A 20,389-nucleotide genomic window follows, 5' to 3' on the forward strand; every position below is an offset into this window, starting at 1 on the left:
GTGAGGGCATCTGCTTGCGCAGTGAGGCGAAGACATTTGGAAGATGGCCTGGTGTCAAGAAGGGCAGCAAACAAATCCACTTCTCTCCAGGGAAAAAACATCAGGGACAGACTGATATTGGCAAAAGATACAGGAATTGGACTCCTGCAGACTGGGGTAGGGTCGGTTTTCTGATGAATCCCCAAAAGCTTGTGTGGAGAAGAATGTGAGCAGGACCATCAGTCCTGTGTCATGGCAACAGCAAAGCATCCTGAAATCTTACTTCTGTGGGTTTGCTTCTCAACCGAGGGGGTGGACTCACTCAGCCATGAGGAAAGAATAGTACCAACAACTTGTCCCAATCATCCAAGAATAGTTTGGTGACAAACAATGCTTTTTCCATTTATCAAGTATCTTGGTAATAGGCAAAAGTGATTACTAACTGGCTTGGGGACCAAAACATCAACATTTTGGGTCCATGACCAGGAAGCTCCTCAGATCTTAATGTGGTTGGTCCTCAAGAGTCGGGTGCACAAACGAAAATGAGCAAATTCGGACAAACTCCAAGCATTGATTATGCAAGAACGGACTGAAAAGAAACTGTCAATAAAAGCCTTTGACACGTATGAAACGCTTGTAAATATACTTCAGTATTTCATAGTAACATCTATAATACGTGTTAGAGACTTGCCGACTAAGGTAATGATCTAAACCAGGGCCACTGGAGCTTGGGTCTGGGTGAGACTGGGCCGCATCAGGTTATCAAAAAAAAAAACAAAAAAAAAACCACAAAAAAATTTAAAAAACTTCGCTTTGGTTCCAATTTTCTACAAGAAAAGCTCTGATAAAACATTCCACTGTTCTCAAATTTCTTACTTTTTATTTTTCTACACAAAATAAGATGAAAAATAAATAAACAAATCAAGAATATCAATCAATCAGTAATAAATAAATAAATATAATAATAATAATAAAATGGCAAATAATAAAAACTTAAGAAAGCACATATAGTTGGTGGGTAGACAAATGATTTTTTTCAGATTAAAATGAACAAAGCATTATTAGAGCCCTGTAGACATGACAAAACACGACTATAGTCACATTTATACTCTTTTTATTTACAACATATTGCGCAACTGCAGGGTCTTGAGACACATGCTAACTCGCAAACTAGAGAGCTAGCGACCTAAACGGTAGCCTTCAAGTTATTTCCTTTCAACTTAAATAGCCAAAAACTTACCACTTCCACACGGATAGGGAGGATAACTATTAACAGTTATTTAACCTTTAACATGAACATTAATCAAACGTAATAATTTTTTCTGGGTACATGATACCATACAGCATCCATATCAAACTTGCACGGGCTGCACTAACATTAAACTTTCATATCAAGGCGGGGGCCTCAAACTAGTGTCCTGCGGGCCCCGTGTTTGAGACCTCTGATCTAAACCAAAACCTCTTTCACATGAGACAAGTGTTCAAGTTCTACAAAGTCCCAAAGGGCAAGTTTAAGCATGTTTGCTGTTGCTGTCATAATATTTGTTCGCCGATATATCGATCGCCACTTAATCGATCCGCAGCTCCTCCGTCAAGCGAGTACGTATGTTTTATTAACGCGTGGCATTCAGAGGAGAGTCTCCTGGAATGGTTTCCCACTGACAATTAGTTAGAGACTTATTCCGACTGATTGGAACCAGTGAGATCAATACTCTGCGGTTATGAAGGACTGCCTCTGAGGACCACTATCAGTGTATTGATTACGATCAAGATGTTGTAATGCACACATACAGAAACCAAATCAAATATTTACAGAGATAATAATGTTCAGATATGATTGACACTGTCAGAAAAATAATATGAAAGATATTTTTTCATGAAAAGTGAACATTTTCCACTGCTGCTGTTGGGACTACCTGCCTTTTGTGTCCGCATTCAGCCGACACATTAATCTCTCCCTCAGTGGCGTGGAGCCTCTCTTCCCCTCGATGGCTTCTGAAATGGGAATTCTCGGAGTTGGGTGAGGGAGGAGGGGGGGCGTCTGTGCAGCGAGAATATTACCTGGAAGCGAAAAGGGGGTCCCTGAGCTAGGAGCAAGAGAAGGGTTCATGTGTTGGATTACAAATGCCCTCGCCTCGTCAAAAAAATGCCTGCTTGCCGCTTGACGCTAATTTGTTTGGACAAGCTTTATAATTTAATTCCATTGTCGAATTAACTTGCAATACAAGAAGCTATTAGCAGGGGGGCGATAAGGAATAGGCGGGGTGTCCTTCCACGCTGCTGTGCGCCTTCCCTGGTGAACGCTCAAACTTTGATGTCTGCAAATAAGACACTCAACACACAATGGAATATAGCATGCATGATTAGGAAGTCATGGTGAGACCTCGCTATTAAAACCAGGTTTCTCTTTGCAGCATTTACAACATTTTTCAATATACTTTATAATATTGGCATATAAAAACTTAAAAGAATGGTGTTGAGTCCATGTTATACAGCGGCACGGTTTACATTGGTGAAAAGTAAAAACATCACTTAGTAGGAGAATGTCTTATTTTACTTCACTGTAATATTTTTGGCACAAAATATGGTGCTTTTTCTATGACGTACATTGACATTTTGTTTACTTGAATAGCAATGGAAGCATAATTAGGTTATTACCCAACATGAGGTACTGGTATCGAACATCTGTTGTGGTGAAGAGCTGAGCCGATTTACCGGTCGATCTACATTCCCACCCTCACCAATCATCATGAGGTTTGGGTAGTGACCAAAAGGACTAGATCACGGGTACGGGTACCCAAAACGAGTTTTCCCCATCGGGTGGCCAGGCGCTCCCTTATAGAGATAAGGTGAGAAACTCGGAGTAAAACCTCTGCTCCGGATGAGGTGGCTAAGGCATCTGGCCTGGGAACGCCTTGTGATCCACCGGGAGGAGCTGGACCAGTTGTCTGGGTTACCTGCTTAGGCTGCTCCAACCGCGACCCGATCTCGGACAAGCGGAAGAAGATGAATGAGCATCCATATAGATCATCTATAGGGCTAAAAATGCCGCAACACCGATTTATGAGAAGATTCTACCGTTTGCCTTTCACACAGAACCAGCAAATGTGTGATATTGCCGCAACTCTTTGTGCTTCCACACGGCATCCCACAATCAGATAATCATACTGAATCACACGATATTGCTCAACATGTTGCAATTGCGTTTAACACTGGCATGGAATCTCCAAAGATGTCCTTCTAGCTGTTTTTGAGCTTGGATTCTACCTCTGTAATGAAGAAAAGCGATGTGTTGACTTTGGACCCCATTCACACAAAAAATGGCTGAAAATGGATATTGAAAGGGTGAAGGAAAATATTTTTTTGGGGATCACAATAGATGAAAATATGAGCTGGAAATTACATATATTACAAATATACAACATAAGGTGGCCAGAAATATTTCAATATTGAACAAAGCAAAATTTGTTCTCAATCAGAAATCACTCCACACTCTTTATTGCTCTCTGGTTCTACCATATCTTACTTATTGTGTGGAAATATGGGCTAATAACTATAAAAGCAATCTTCACTGGCTAAATGTACTGCAAAAAAGGTCAGTAAGGATAATTCATAATGCCGCCTACAGAGAACATACTAACTCCTTATTTCTAAAATCACAAATACTTCAACTTGCTGATATAGTTCATCTTCAAACAGCTAAAATAATGCAAAAGACTAAAAATAATAAGCAATTAGCTAAAAATGTCATCCAATACTTCTCTACAAGAGAGGAGAAATATGATCTCAGGGATGAAGTACATTTGAAACACTTCTATGCTAGGACTACGTTATGCTAGCCATAGCATTTCAGTATGTGGAATCAAACTATGGAATGGATTGAGTAAGGAAATCAAACAATGCACAACGATGAGCCAATTCAAGAAACAATACAAGCAGTTGATGTTTGCTAAATACAAGGATGAAGAGTCTTGAACCAGTCATGATGTGCTATATATATCACTATATTGACACTTACTATGGTACCCATTATGGCATTGGATGCTCATATCACCTTGTACTTTGGTACGTGAAAAAAAATAACTTAAACTATATTAGGAAAGCAGGAAGTGAACAAATGTAACAGTTACTGATTGTAAAAGTACCAGATGGAGGGGTAGGATTTAATAAGCTTTGCTTCTTCCTACTCCTTTTGGACATGTGGAACTGTGAACTGATTATGGGATGCATTCAATTGTAATCTGATGCATGTTCAAATGAAATAAAACCATTACCATTACCAAAATGCCAGGTTTTAGACGCAGGGTTTAACAGGAAGAGACCACCTTCAATTGTGAGCTCAATCTAAACAAAAGCGAGTCCAACTTTATTTAGATGGAAGTCTTATCACCTGAAGTCACTGGTTGTGGCTCCTTATTACTCAGAAAGATTGCAGTTGACATGTTTGGAGTTCGATTTTAGAGTCAAAAAGCAGACTTTTTTGCTCCTTCTGAAGGGAAAGCAGTTCTAGATTTTTAGTCCAAATTCAAATATTTATACAGTATAATAGGGAGGGTGCCATGCGTGTCTCCATCGCCCTTTTCCCTCCCCATCTGTTCTTAACTTGTAAGTATTTCTGCAAGATATGGTAAGCAAATAGCAAATATATTTCCTTTGTCTTTATCAAGCAAGCATATACGTCGCAATGCAGATAGCAGCTTGTGGACTTGGAAGGAGAAACAAACAATGGAGGGGTTTGCTTAACGTCCCGTGGGGTTAAAAAGTCTTATCGGCATCAAAGAACACGTGTGTTCATTAATACGCCGTACATGCATTATAAGATAGGCTTTTGTTAAATGATTGATGCTTGACCTTTCGCCGTGTGTTCGTCCTGTGGTTCGGTGATGATGAACAAGTAGCACTTGAAGGCAGGTGACCTTGCATGATTATGACGTTCAACAGCTGACTCGGCAGCTTTTTACCACGTCATGCAGCCACCTCAGGTGAATGGAAATGAAAATGAACTTTAGCCGCCTCGCTACATCATGCCCTGACATCTATGGGCACATAAAGCGTGCATCTATACCCCGTAGCTTCGAACAACAGAGACGACACTTGTCATAAACTCTAGTGTCTTTTGAGTACAATTTTGGTTTTAAATGATGCCCCATTTGTCAGAAACATGCAGCTTATTCTGTTTTTTTTGTCAATGAGATGATTAAATCAAATTAAATTAAATCAAATAAATCTGTTATCATGCTGAATAACAATATCAGCCTCATGCTGGTCACACGCTGCTGTGGGATGCCATGCCACTCCATACGAGTTATTATGCAATGCATTTTAAAAATGATTTTTCAACACTAATATGTTATCTGTACTGTTTGCGCCACCTTTTGAGAGACGAGGCTGTTCATAATGTGATGAAGGAAAAGCTATTTTCTCATGGACATGATACTGCCTCTGATCCGCCTCAGGCCAGATGATCCCACTCCATGTATACATTCGTCGCTCGCCACATGGCACTTTGAATTTGGTGGCTTCACGCTATCAAATCAAAATATATGAATAAATCATGCAGTGTTGTGGTTGGCTAAGTCCTAGTCTAAAAATATGCATGTTGAAGCAAAATGTGAACATGTTTGGCCTACATTAAGCATTTTCAAGCATAAAAACGACTAAAGATAAATACAAATGTAAGACATTCAGAAGACATATGGTATCTGGTATTCTACACTAGTCCCTTGCTGTCAGCAGTTTCACATTGATGAGAAAATAGCCACCACAGGAAGTACTGCTGTTTAAAAAAAAACAAAAAAAAACTAGTGCAATGTTAACATATGAGTCTATATTATGTCTAATTTTCAATTATTACGTTTATTTTGGGTAGTGCAATGGTAAAGGTGACTATAGGGGTGTTATTTCACATGTAGAGGGCTCTAATAGTGTCTCTAATGTACCACATCACCCTGTTTGTAATATTCTGGAGAGCCTGTTTTGGGCCCAATATTACAGAGGTCTGTCAGTGTGATGCAGTGCAGTCATTTTATCACCGCTGGATGCGGGAAAGGATGGATGAGTCACCTGATCGCTCACCTTTCCTGTCAGATGGGCAGGAAGATGTTTGTTCACTTAAAACTTCCATTTCGAGAAGTCACAAGGATGAGGAACTCGAATTGAATTTCTATCCGCATCCCTTTATGCTTTCCATCAGCCTCTTCATTTGCGCTTCCCATTCTCCCTGATTGGACATTCAGTGGGAAGCATTTCCGCGCTCCACGAGTAGGATCTCATGTTTTTGTATGAGTGATATAAGCCGCCCTCCTCCTTCTCCTTTCTCCTCTCTGTCAATCACTGCAGAGGCTTTTTGAAATGGATCGAGGAGGTTCTCCTTCTTCCTCATCCCTGGGTGCATTTTAGCAGGCTTGTCTGCTGTGGCCGCAGAGGGACAGAGAGGTCATGTCCGGAGGGAATGCCGATCTGTCCTCAGTCCTGGCTCAGACTCATCATTCTGGGCCTCATGTGGTTGGCATAGCAGTTCCTTTTTCAGGAAAATCTTCCATGCTCTTCTTTGCCCTAACCCTCTCATTGAAATAGTCTCCCTTACAATTTGAACACCTTCTGCCATTTTGACTAATATTCCAGTTTAGTATAGATTCTATACACACGAGAGAAACCACGAACGCAGTTGGTTCTTCTGTTGCAGGCATGTGTTTGGCCAGCTATGTGGGGCGGGTTGAGCATGACCTGTGAACCAGGAAGTGCGGGAATCGGTGTGTGTGCTGCACTCTGGTGGTGGAAGTGTGAAAAATAAAGTTGACTGGAAGCAGCCGTTCGCCGTGTTCTTTTTTGGTATTGAAATCCTTAAGCAAAGATTGATTTAAGCTGCTTTTGTATCGATATAAGCAGACCAAATTTGCTGGCGGGAGATGAAAAGGGCATCCTAGTAACCGGATTATCATAATAACCGTGTATCGTACTAACGGAACTAATTATATCATAAAAGACTAGAAATTTGCCGGGAAATGAAAATAGTATCGTAATAAGCAGTAATTCGTTATAACCGATATCGATATAACGAGACTTTACTGTAACACAGTTAAGAATGTTAAACTTCACTCCCCCTCCCCCACGTAAAATGGTACATACAGTAGTGCACTTCTTTTCACCCTTGCCCATTACAAAGTAGTTTGCCCCTGCGTCCCTAAGGATTGTATGTTGGTGTCAGTTTAACCTTGGAACGGATTATTTCTATTTCCATTGATTCTTATTGTAAATTCTACATGTTGTACATCTGGGTAAGCTTCCATTGTTTTAAAATCACCAAAGAACAAAGTTAGACAGTTGAAATCTAGAGGCAGCGTCTGCCGATTGGCTGAGTGACGCAGCTTTAGGACCCAGGGAGTCCGCCGCTGCTGCAGCCTACCAAGAGGGGGTGTGAATGTGAAGCACGCTCCGGTCCGGGTTCCCCTCACACACATAGTGAGACTCACGGCACCGGATATTCTCTTCTTATTTCTACTCTTATTTCTTTTTTATTTTCTTTCACTCCACGCCACTTCCCCGTCAGGATGCGTTTCATGTAACGACTTTGCATTGGAGCAGAGGGGACACCTCCACGGCCGTGCGCTCCATGCACTTGAAGATTGCGCATCTGCTCGTTTGTGGCTTTTGTGCGCCGGTGAGCATGTGTGAAGAATAAAAGTTTCCCCCTACTCGCCCCCGCTATGGATCACTTGGGTTTTTAAGAAGGGAGACGACGTGTAGCTTCATTTTGGAGTGGTGAGTCTTTCCTCTTTTTGTGTCAGCATAGCGCGTCACTTGCTGATCCATCCGCGTTCAGGTTAAAACGCCTCGGAGTGTCGAGTTTGACACGCTGGAGACTGGTGTTCTCTAGCCGACTAGGCGGCTTTACAGGTGTGTGTGTGTGTGTTACCTGTCAAACATCCTGTTGACACACTGATTGACTGACAGGTAGCGGAGCTTAAACCTCTCTCCATGGTGCTGAAAGTTTCCCAGCATGCGTAAAGCGGTCTGCTGATGTTGAAAAAAGAAGGCTCCATGTGCTGGTGCTCCACGCAGGAGACGCATGGTCGTCAACCAGGTCCAAGGACCAGGTGCTTGGACTCATAAATACAGAAGGGTGACATCTGGTGTGTTCTCCCTTTCACCCAATTATGGAGCTAAAAGCAAAATATGAATATTAATATGAATATTAACTCAGTGTGATGCAGTGCAAATCACAATAACAAACATATTGTTAAATGAATGCCTCTCTGTTAGTGTCAATCAAACTAAACAATTATCTTTAGGGGTTGGACCTTATCATATTATAGACATACAAGATCCACAAAACATGTTACTTATGGCGTGATTAAAAAACATAAAAAAAAAATATTTTTTTGTTTTAAAATTTGGAATTTTGCTTTCATTTTAATGGTAAGCCCTGCAGTGGAATTGTGTATGCGCTGTGAGGAGAAAGGAATTGGGTGTCCATTGTCTTGCAGCAGGACACCTGTGCTCAGGTAATAATGAGATTTCTATGCAGCGTCTCGTCCTAATTTCTTTTACCAGCATAACTTTACATATTAATATTATATATAACGCTCTTGCAACTCCATGCAAGTACACGCCACACATTTGCAATAAATGCAAAAGGTGGGTCCTAATGCAGTCTTTTATGTTTCTAAACATTTTATCAGCCTTGTTTGTCTGCATAATAATAATAATAATAATAATAATAGCAACACAGCATTTATCACCACATTTTGGATAGTTTTTTTTTCATTTTTTTCATTTGAATTTTTGTCATTTCAAGTTATTTTACATGTTTGTTAAAAATGAAATGGATTTTTGGCGTAGAGGACAATCACATACATTATTGAATATATGAAGAAAATAAGATCAATAACACAAATTCAATTCTTTTTATGAGGAATTCTTTGAGAAATGACAGCGAAATTCCAGTTTTCCATTCTGAAGGTCCGGTCACATGTCACCGGTTGTCTGTCTGTACTGTTCTCTAATCCAGGGAGGCGGAGCTGATATGCCTTCATGCCATATTTGAGGAGCTTATCAAGGGGAGGAAAAAAGCCTTAAGGAAGTTTGTGTGTGGCTGCCGAGGCGTAACATTAATAGATTTCCATCTAACAGGATTAGTGATATTTGGAAAAGAGGGCAGCTCGCAGCAGCAGGACGCAGACGCTGAGTAAGACATGAAAATCAGCTTCTTCTTGTGTGAAAGGAGAGGAAATCCCCCAAGAGCTGCGATGTAGAGTGTTTTAAGTGGTTTAAAGCATGGCAAAGATGAAATATAGATCCCTCTCATACCAAAGCACACAGCAAATATAGCATCTTGTCAAGGCTCGGAATGACAGAGGAAGTCACTCATGTTCCTGCTGCCATCCAAACGCCTCCAGGCTGCTGGGGATTGATTCTTCTTTTATTGTTTTTATTCCTCATTCCAACCCCAATGAAATCACTGTCCTGCCATCGTCTTTGATTGAAAAGCTCCACTCCACCCTCCCCATAACGCCCCTGAGGCTGCCTGCCCAACATCGGGGAGAACCTGTTCCCCCTTGACCTCCCTGAAAGGTCGAGAGCATCTTTGCCGTCGGCGTGAGGGTCGCCATCAGCACGACACGCTATTATTACGGTCCGGATGGTGTGTCCGTCACACAGGCTGGCGGGTCCATCGGTCACGTCTGCTGGGACTTATCGAGTATTGTGTTTGCTAGCAGGTATGGAGACACAGTAGACATCCTATGTGGAACTGGAGATACAGCTAAGCGTATCGTAGCAATCCATAGATACTGTGCAAGACTGCCCTCGGTGACTGTGAGCCGTGTTGTATGCTGTTGCCTTATTGACCACATCAGCCCGAACAAGGCTCTTCTGTACTTACCGTGGTGTGAAAAACACACTCATCTTTGCAGAATTCTTGTATTTCAGCCGCATTTTAGTGTTTTCCAGCATGGACGACCATTTTAAGGACATGCCACAAAATGTGTAGGATCCATTGATCAACAACCCCAGACCGTCACACTACCACCACCATATTTTATTGTTGGTATAAAATGTGGTGCACATCTGTCTTACGAGAGATGCAATGGAACACACAGCTTCCAAGAAGTGTAACTTTTGTCTCATTAGACCAGGGGCGAGGCGTTTTAACCTGAACGCGGACGGATCAGCAAGTGACGCCAAATGTGGCCCGCAGGACACTAGTTTGAGGCCCCTGCCTTGATATGAAAGTTTAATGTTTGCAAGTTTGATATGGATGCTGTATGGTATCATGTACCCAGAAAAAAATATTACGTTTGATTAATGTTCATGTTAAAGGTTAAATAACTGTTAATAGTTATGCTCCCTATCCGTGTGGAAGTGGTAAGTTTTTGGCTTTTTAAGTTTAAAGGAAATAACTTGGAGACTACCGTTTAGGTCGCTAGCTCTCTAGTTTGTGAGTTAGCATGTGTCTCAAGACCCTGCAGTTGCGCAATATGTTGTAAATAAAAAGAGTATAAATGTGACTATAGTCGTGTTTTGTCATGTCTACAGGGCTCTAATAATGCTTTGTTCATTTTAATCTGAAAAAATAATTTGTCTACCCACCAACTATATGTGGTTTCTTATTTTTTAATTACTTGCCGTTTAATTAATATTATATTTATTTATTACTGATTGATTGATTTTCTTTATTCTTGATCTTATTTTGTGTAGAAAAATAAAAAGTAAGATATTTGAGAACAGTGGAATGTTTTATCAGAGCTTTTATTATAGAAAATCGGAACCAAAGCAAAGTTTATTCATTTTTCTGTTTTTAATAAATGCGTTTTTTTTGGGTTTTTTTGGAAACCTGATGCGGCCCAGCCTCACCCAGACCCTAGCTCCAGTGGCCCCCAGGTAAATTGAGTTTGAGACCCCTGCGTTAGACCAAAGAGAATTTTCCCAAAGATGTTGGGGGTCATCAAGATGACCCTTAATGTTCTTTATGGTTTTCATCTGCCGGGCGAGATGTTTTTTCCCAGCGTCTTTCTTATGGTGGAGTCATGAAACCGACTTTACATGAGGCACTTGAAGCCCGGATGTTGTTGTGGGGTCTTTTGTGACCTCTTGGATGAATCGTCGCTGTGCTCTTGAAGTCATTTTGGTCTGCCGGCCACTCCAGGTCAAACTTCTTTGGAAGACATGCTAGCATACGTGTAATCCATGAATTAATTTCCTATGCTGATTAATCTTAATTTAGAGTCATGGGGGTATGCTGGAGCCTATCTCAACACCCTTGACTGGTTGCAGGGTACATAAAGGCAACCAGTGAACCTGACAAGCATACTTTTGGAATGTGGAAGGAAGCTGGAGTACCTGGAAATTACCCTTGCACGCACAGGGAGAACATGCAAACTCCTCAAGACTGTATGGCCAACATGATAACCACTTCTCCACCATGCAGCCCATGTAATACACGCAATACAGATATCCTCAAACTTTTGTCACCATAGACAAATGGTCAATGCCTTATGGACGATTAGTCTCTTTGCTTGATGGCGGCCATGCTTTTTTTTTAGCCAATCTTGTTGAAATGTTCTGCATGTCCTGTTTAATTCCTTGTTAATTCCTCAAAAACACCTTCAAGTTGTGTGTGTGTGTGAGAAATGTCAAGTCAATCCGATGGGTAAGCGGGTCAACTTCTGTTTTTTATTTATTTTTTTTAGTTTTTTTATGTTAACTTTGAAGAATTATTGCTGCATTTTTCCACATCAGAATGTCAGAGATAGTTTCTGCGGTAAGAAAACCCACAGCGGTTCAATTTTAATGCCCATTTGTAATGCAGCATGCATCCTTCTCACACACACACACACACACACACACACACACGAGGGTTGCAGAGGAATGAGCGTTGGGAGGAAGAAGTGACTTCATCTGTGCCGGGAAACAAAAGTAGGAGATGAAAGACTGCGGATTAAGATGTTCTGTTGAAGTTTCGCAAGGAGATTAGGTGGAAATCAAACAGACCAAGCAGACCGTTCTAAAATCATTGACTTCCTTAGTTGGAACAGCAATGAGGTCATCTTAAAAATATTGTTTACGCGCTTCTGTGGGCTAGTTTTGCCCGTATTTAAGGTAGCATGTTGTCTCCGCTCTAATAGTTTGTGTTGTACGCCTGCTGGCGCCTCAGGCCCCCTGCATCAGGTGATGAAACTCCTACTGGGACAACCAGCTGTCTAACAGGCACCCATCTTACTTACCGCACTGGGATGGTCTCTTGGAGGCAAAATAAACATTTTTTAACAATATAAGTGGAAGGATAGTTCATATGCTAGTTAGCCTAGCTTGCGAGTTATCACACAAATAATGAAACACTTTAGTAGCAATTTTCTAAAAAGTTACACCCTAAAATTTCTAAATTTGTAAATTTTGGAATAACATTATGATGAACACTGAAAATAGACATGATTGACTTTCATTTATTTCCATTAATTTCATGATAAAAAGGGTGCGTGTTAACATAGTGTCCCAATGAGCTAGTTAGCTAGCCAGCTATTTTCAGTATAATGGTAGATTTAAAATAGATTTGACAGTATTGAATAACAAAATAGCAACACTATTAAAGTTTGGTTGAAAATGTATATTTAAAATTATGTACGTGTCATGTCATGTGTATGTATGTATGGTGGTTATGGTAGGGCTGCTAGCCTCGCTGTGTTTTCGAAAAGCTACCCTGCTTCACAGCGAAAAAAATATTGATATATATATATATATATTGATATATAAATATATATAGAAGACTCTTGTTGGTTGCGATTGTTACCAGTTCTCACATGAATTCAATCGTGTTTTACCATATTGTGTGGAAATATGGGATAATAACTATAAAAGCAATCTTCACTGGCTAAATGTACTGCAAAAAAGGTCAGTAAGGATAATTCATAATGCCGCCTACAGAGAACATACTAACTCCTTATTTCTAAAATCACAAATACTTCAACTTGCTGATATAGTTCATCTTCAAACAGCTAAAATAATGCATAAGGCTAAAAATAAGCAATTAGCTAAAAATGTCATCCAATACTTCTCTACAAGAGAGGAGAAATATGATCTCAGGGAAGAAGTACATTTGAAACACTTCTATGCTAGGACTACGTTATGCTAGCCATAGCATTTCAGTATGTGGAATCAAACTATGGAATGGATTGAGTAAGGAAGTCAAACAATGCACAACGATGAGCCAATTCAAGAAACAATACAAGCAGTTGATGTTTGCTAAATACAAGGATGAAGAGTCTTGAACCAGTCATGATGTGCTATATATATCACTATATTGACACTTACTATGGTACCCATTATGGCATTGGATGCTCATATCACCTCCTACTTTGGTACGGGACAAAAAAAAAAAAAAAATTAAATACAAAATAAAAGAAAACATTAAACTATATTAGGAAAGCAGGAAGTGAACAAATGTAACAGTTACTGATTGTAAAAGTACCAGATGGAGGGGTAGGATTTAATAAGCTTTGCTTCTTCCTACTCCTTTTGGACATGTGGAACTGGGAATTGATTATGGGATGCACTCAATTGTAATCTGATGCATGTTCAAATGAAATAAAACCATTACCATTACCTTATTTATCAAATTACTGACACTTTCTTTGGCCCCATGGTATGTTATGAATGATACAGTACAAGGCATACAGACTGGATTGTACCAATTTTTTGGTGAGGAAAGGAAACTAGTGTGTTTGAAAAGCGATGTTGGGATGCAATGGTAAATTAATAACAATATTTAATGGAGTGGCTTCATTTAGCTGACATTACAACAACATGCGTTGTCTTGAGTTTGGTTATGGAAATGCAAGTTGTGTACCCAGAAGTGTGCAAGTAACTGTGTGTGTAGCGTCCAGTCAATTATTTTTTCCCCGTCTGGAGGCAAGCTAGTTCATTCATTAAAATTTTAGAAAATTGTATAATTAAAGAATCATTTTCACTTAGTAGCAGTCAAACATCATCAACAAACTGTCATCCTCCCTAGCAGGTTTGTCCTCAATGATTGTGTTATTGTGTCCTGGTGGTGACTTTGAGGCATCGAGGAGTACATCCATTTCTTATTCCGCACATTCCCTGCTTCTTCCTTTTGAAGGGATTATTCCCAGCTTCCCGTGTTGACATCATGAATGAGTGCATAAACCTTTTATGCTGACGACAGCGGCGGTACGTATAGGTACCATCAAGACAACATAGTATACATACGTCAAGGTCGATCTGGCGACTGTCATGATGCATCGCTGCTATTTGCATTCCCTTGCAAGTGTCGCCTTCTGTATTTCGGACGTTTTTTTCGCACGCTCAGCTGTGCTCTGGATGTTTGATGCGTGATACTTTTTCTCCGGAGGGACTGAACCGTTTTACTTCATATTTCTTTTACTTCGTATTTCATATACAAGGAATGAGTCAGTTTTAGAGTGTAACTCATTATGACTTTGCGTAAACCTAATAGCTACATGGCTACTTTTGCAGTATATATTCTGTCTATAGCCATATTTCACTGAGCAGCCAGGACAGTACATGTATAATACTTTGGCTGCAATAAGTCCCATTTTTATTGCATCTCACCATGTTGCCGTCACCGGTGCCCTTTAAGTCGTGGCATAACAAAAAAAAATTGTGACTTTTCATTCAGAAATTAGTAGTTAGTAATTGCAGTGCAGGGGTCTCGAGGTCGGGTTAAGGCAAAACCACAAAGAAATCTAAAACATAAACATAAAAATATACCTCCCATCATGCCCTGTGTCACGTTTTTTGTAAAAACTTGCTGAAGTTATGCATTTAGCATTAAAGTAGTTGTCATGTATTATTCCCAGTCTTAGTAGTAGTAGTTGCCGTGTGTGTGTTTACTTACTGCTACGTGTTGGTTGAGATTTTGTTGTTGGACTGTCATTGCAGTCAGTGTTCTGTGAATGGAACTCAAGAGTGCCACACTACTGTGCATATATATATATACGTATATATATATATGTATATACTGTATATATATTCATATAGGGCCACAAAAATATGGGCCTTGAGTTTGAACATGCCGAATGTAGGGTTTTTGGACAGGCAGCCAGGACAGTGACGTGTGTCACTTTCTTCTATGGTTGCCATGATATATGTTTTATATCTGTGATGATAATAGCTGCTCCTCCTCCATAGCCCCTTTACCTCAAGGTGTTCCCCAAGGTTCAGTGCTTGGTCCTCTTCTCTTCATCCTCTACATCTCTCCACTTGGCAATATCATCCGTCGACATGGCCTCAGTTTCCACAGCTACGCCGATGATATTCAACTATACATTTCTACCACCTCCATCAACTCCATCAAAACTTGGATGGAACAAAATTTTCTTAAACTTAACAGTGACAAAACAGATATTATCATCATTGGTCCCAAAAACACCCACCCATAACTTCTATCTTCAATTTGACAGCGCCACCCTCACTCCATCCCCGCTCATCCACAACCTTGGTATCCTCCTGGACCCCACCCTTTCATATGAACCCCACATCAAACAGTTAACCTGGACTGCATTTTTCCATCTTAAAAACATAGCCCGACTCCGTCCATCACTTACATTCTCTGATCCATGCATTCATCACAACCAGAATGGACTACTGTAACAGTATTCTCTATGGTACACCGTCCAAAACCCTCAACAAACTACAATATATTCAGAACTCCGCTGCACGCCTCCTCACCTCCACCCGCTCCTGTCAGCTTTGCTACCCCTGCCCTCTAAAACCTCCACTGACTTCCTGTTCCCCAACGCATTCACTTCAAAGTTCTTCTCATCACCTACAAAGCTCTCCACAATCTGACCCCCCCATATCTCACAGACCTGCTCCATCCACACAATCCCCCGCGTCCCCTTCGCTCCTCAGACTCCAACCTCCTGGCACCTCCCTGTAAGACCAAGCTCCGAACCTGGGGAGACAGAGCCTTCTCCATCGCTGCCCCCACCCTCTGGGACTTTTACTCTGGGACGTTTACTTGCTTTTATTCAACTCCATTTTTTCTGTAAAGCGTCTTTGACTATTTTGAAAAGCGCTATACAAATAAAATGTATTATCATTATTATTATTATTATTATTTATTGATTCATTCATTTTCTACCGCTTTTCCTCACGAGGGTCGCGGGGGTGCTGGAGCCTATCCCAGCTGTCTTTGGGCGAGAGGCGGGGTACACCCTGGACTGTGGCCAGCCAATCACAGGGCACATATAGACAAACAACCATTCACACTCACATTCATACCGATGGACAATTTGGAGTCGCCAATTAACCTAGCATGTTTTTGGAATGTGGGAGGAAACCGGAGTACCCGGAGAAAACCCACGCATGCACTATAATGCATTATTATTATTATTATTATTATTATTATTATTATTATTATTATTATTATTATTATTATTATTATTATACAAAACAATACAGCACTAAAACGCCACATATTTTGGAGTCTATGCTGAAGACTCAATTACAGTTTGGTACAATTGGTACAATTCAGTTTGGTGCGTCGTCTTTCTCATGAAAATGTAGTTTGAACTCCACATTTCGGTGAAGTTGAGAGGTTCTTTTTTTTCTCTTTTATTGCAAGACGCATTTGTGTGTCTGCCCAATGCGTCGTCGTGTGTTCAGACCAGTGGAAGCAGTGGTCATCATCATCATCATCAGTCTGGGACAAAGGCAGCGGTCTCCGCCTTTGAGGCATGTGCAGTGTTGGATGAAAACATGGATTTGTCTCCGTAATGGATGTAGTAAAATGTGCTCCCACTCCAAATCAATGCACACGTTTCTCACATGGACAGAATATTGGACGTGTTTGTGTCGGTGCTTTGCTTGATGATAGTCCATTGTGTGTCCTCTTTAATTACCTGCAGGTACAAATTGTTATTCATGGTGAGGGATGTGAAGGCAGTGGCCCGCCCCTCCCTGTACCTTCTTCCCCGAGGCTCTTGCACCGCTCCGAGCGGTGATGTTGGAAGGATGTGCGGCAAACAGATGCTACCCCATGATAATGATGAGCCATGCCTTCCGTCCTGATTCAAACTTACAGCTGGGGGTGTGACGTTTCTTTTAAATGAAGAACTGAAGGCAAGTTTGCCGTATGTCACGTCTGGCGCCGGTCGTTGTAGCAGAAGGTGCAAGATGTTCATGGTCACATATTTCAGCACTTTTCCTCACATTGATCCGCCTCCTGCCTGGCAGTCATTGATTGCTGGTTTCACTGCATTATAAAAAAAGAAAGAGAGAGAGAGAGAAAGAGAGTGAACACTCTGACAGGCTTGACTTGTTCTCAAAGTGGTTTGGGAACATCTGTACTCTCCGGATCATTCACTCTGAGCTGAGTAAACCCTCCCTTTTCATGAAGGATCTTTGGATGCATTTGAAAACAGCCTAAGGACAAACATGCAACATTTATTGGCTACTTTTAGCAAGGCAACAATTTACATTTTATGATAATGTTACACAACGGTGGGAGGATTTTGAGCTTGCATAACCGCCATTTGCCTCACATTTTGACTAGAACTCCACTGGCTAAAACATTAGGGACACCCACACATTAGAAAAAGGTACGCCTTCACAAAACAATGTCAGGACTCGTCTTAGGTTGCTGACACTCTGCTCTTTCGTTGCATCTCATTAATTGTGTAACTTATGACGTGTCCATTGAGTGGAGCACTTTTCATACACATTTCCTTTCCTGACTGTCTATCTTAACTGTGTTGAAAGTGTTGGATGGAATGTGTCCCACAGGCCGGCTTTAATTCCCGGCGGTGTCCGTCAGACCCGACAGAAAGGGCTATTATTTCCTCATCGCCCCCGGTGGCTTTTTGTCCTGTGGGAGTGGCCTCACCATGTGACTGACAGCTCCGTAAACACAGTCGACCTCACTGTAGACCTGCGCCCTTGTCCCGCCCCCTCCTGGACTTCTTATCTACTTCTGTTGTTGTGTTAGCCGATGCTGCTGAACATTTATTAATTCTTCCGCTGATATTTTCCATATTGTCCTCCACACACAACTGAGTTATCCCATCAACGTATAGCCATGTGTGTGTGTGTGTATAGTAGTCGTGACTGCAGTGTCAGACGGATGACTGTGTGAAGGTTGTGTGGACCCCGCCTCTCGCCCGAAGGCAGCTGGGGCAGGCTCCAGCATAAGCGTCACAGAAAATAGATGCATGGATGGATGTTTTCTGTATGTAGAACTGCAATTATTAAGATATGCCTTTATTCGTCCCTCAGTGGGGAAATTTGTCCCCCAATTATCCTCTATAAAATGTATTTTTGTTAATATTTTTGCATGTCTGGAATAAATTAATTGTATTTACGTTATTTTTTATGGGAAAAATTGCCACGATTTTTGCAGGTTTCGATTTTTGTCAAACCTTATGAAATTAATTAATAACTAAAACCAAGTTACATGCGAAGTTTATTGCACAACACAGCAGCAACAGAACTGATGTAGACTATGTCAATAAAGTCAGTATGGCAGTATGGCAACATTTCTACCTCCATGCCACTGATCAAAATTACGGAGGACATCACTAACGTTATAGATCATAGGAAGTGTGCAGCCGCAGTATTCATGGATCGGACAAAAGCCTTTGATACAATCAATCATGACATCCTAATAACTAAATTAGAAAGGTATGGAATAAGAGGTTTAGTTCTGAACTGGGTCAAAAGCTACTTAGCTGACAGGAAGCAATACGTACAGCTAGGAGAATACACATCTGCAAGTTCATATATTACGTGCGGAGTTCCCCAGGGGTCAATACTGGGACCAAAACTGTTCAACTTGTACACCAATGATATCTCCAAAGTCACGAAAGACTTAAAGCTGGTATTATATGCGGATGATACCACTGCTTTTTGTTCCGGAGGGAGTACCGACGAAATCATTAGAAAGGTCAGAGAAGAAATGGTCACACTAAAAAGATGGTTTGATGATAATAGATTGTCCTTGAACCTAAATAAAACTAAAATCATGCTGTTTGATAACAGCAGAAAGGACACGTACCAGCAAATACAAATAGACGGTGTAGACATTGAAAGGGTGAAGGAAAATACATTTCTGGGGATCACAATAGATGAAAATATGAGCTGGAAACCTCATATTACAAATATACAACATAAGGTGGCCAGAAATATTTCAATATTGAACAAAGCAAAATTTGTTCTCAATCCGAAATCACTCCACACTCTTTATTGCTCTCTGGTTCTACCATATCTTACTTATTGTGTGGAAATATGGGCTAATAACTATAAAAGCAATCTTCACTGGCTAAATGTACTGCAAAAAAGGTCAGTAAGGATAATTCATAATGCCGCCTACAGAGAACATACTAACTCCTTATTTCTAAAATCACAAATACTTCAACTTGCTGATGTAGTTCAGTACTTTGTACTTCGGTATGTGACAAAAAAACAAACAAACAAAAAAACACTTAAATGATATTAGGAAAGCAGCAAGTGAACAAATGTAACAGTTACTGATTGTAAAAGTACCAGATGGAGGGGTAGGATTTAATAAGCTTTGCTTCTTCCTACTCCTTTTGGACATGTGGAACTGGGAACTGATTATGGGATGCACTCAATTGTAATCTGATGCATGTTCAAATGAAATAAAACCATTACCATTACCTTTGTGATTGGCGCATAGTGGCTCACTGTTGCGCCAATTACATAATCTTTGGCGCGAACTGGCACCAACTGGCGCCGGCCCAGTGAACTCCTAGCATCATTGGTGCAACTTGGCTCACGCCATTACATTCCAGTGGATTCCAATAGGCGGACTGTTTGTGACATTTGGTTCCACTTGGTGGACACGAAGATTTTAAACATTTTTTAATTTTCTTGCCGCCAAACAAAATCTTTGCCGCCGTTATGGGCCACTACGAGCCAGTTGGGATTCCGTCTGAGCCACTGCAAGCCACTAGGCACACTAGGCACCACAGCAAATTGCATTGGCGTGAACTGGCACCAACTGGCGCCGGCCCGGTGGACTCTTAGCAACAGAACATTTAGGTTGCAATTAAATAGTTCATCTTTAGTGCTGTGTTTAAACTATTTTTTGCAGTTAAAATGGTCGTTTTTGCTATTTTATTTCTCAAAAATTATATCATACAAATACAAGTACTGAGAGTTAATAAAAATGGGATGTTGCCTACAGCCACAGCTGTTAATGTTTTTGACCTGACCATGAACCCTGCGACTATTAAGTGGATCATTTAAGGTAGTTTTCGCTGTATTTTAACCATCATGCAGTACTCCTAATTTGGAATTCCACGTTTCTTCCATCCCATTTTCTCATTTTAATCAAATAATGCTAATGACGGCGAGTTGGCGCTTTGGTTCTTTTCCAGCCTGTCAAACTTTGAACTAATCCCTGCGTGTG

At 40.8% G+C, this 20,389-nt stretch overlaps 1 protein-coding gene across 3 annotated transcripts in view; it reads left to right on the forward strand.

Moving 5' to 3' along the window:
• The window catches only part of robo1 (roundabout, axon guidance receptor, homolog 1 (Drosophila)), a 366,932-nt gene that overhangs the window by 80,516 nt on the left and 266,027 nt on the right, over positions 1–20,389 (forward strand). Inside the window, exon 1 of one of the 3 annotated variants that reach the window (XM_058080085.2) lies at positions 7,393–7,740. The exons of 1 other annotated variant lie outside the window; for it this stretch is intronic. The gene's annotated coding sequence lies outside the window, so the exon portion shown is untranslated. Of the gene's footprint in view, positions 1–7,392; positions 7,741–20,389 lie in introns of those variants that run through there. One more of the 3 variants, XM_058080086.2, reaches the window with a different exon arrangement.

This window comes from Doryrhamphus excisus, linkage group LG8 (genome assembly GCF_037039965.1).
Source record: "Doryrhamphus excisus strain RoL-2023G ecotype Guam linkage group LG8, RoL_Dexc_Guam_v1.1, whole genome shotgun sequence".
Lineage (NCBI taxonomy): Eukaryota > Metazoa > Chordata > Actinopteri > Syngnathiformes > Syngnathidae > Doryrhamphus > Doryrhamphus excisus.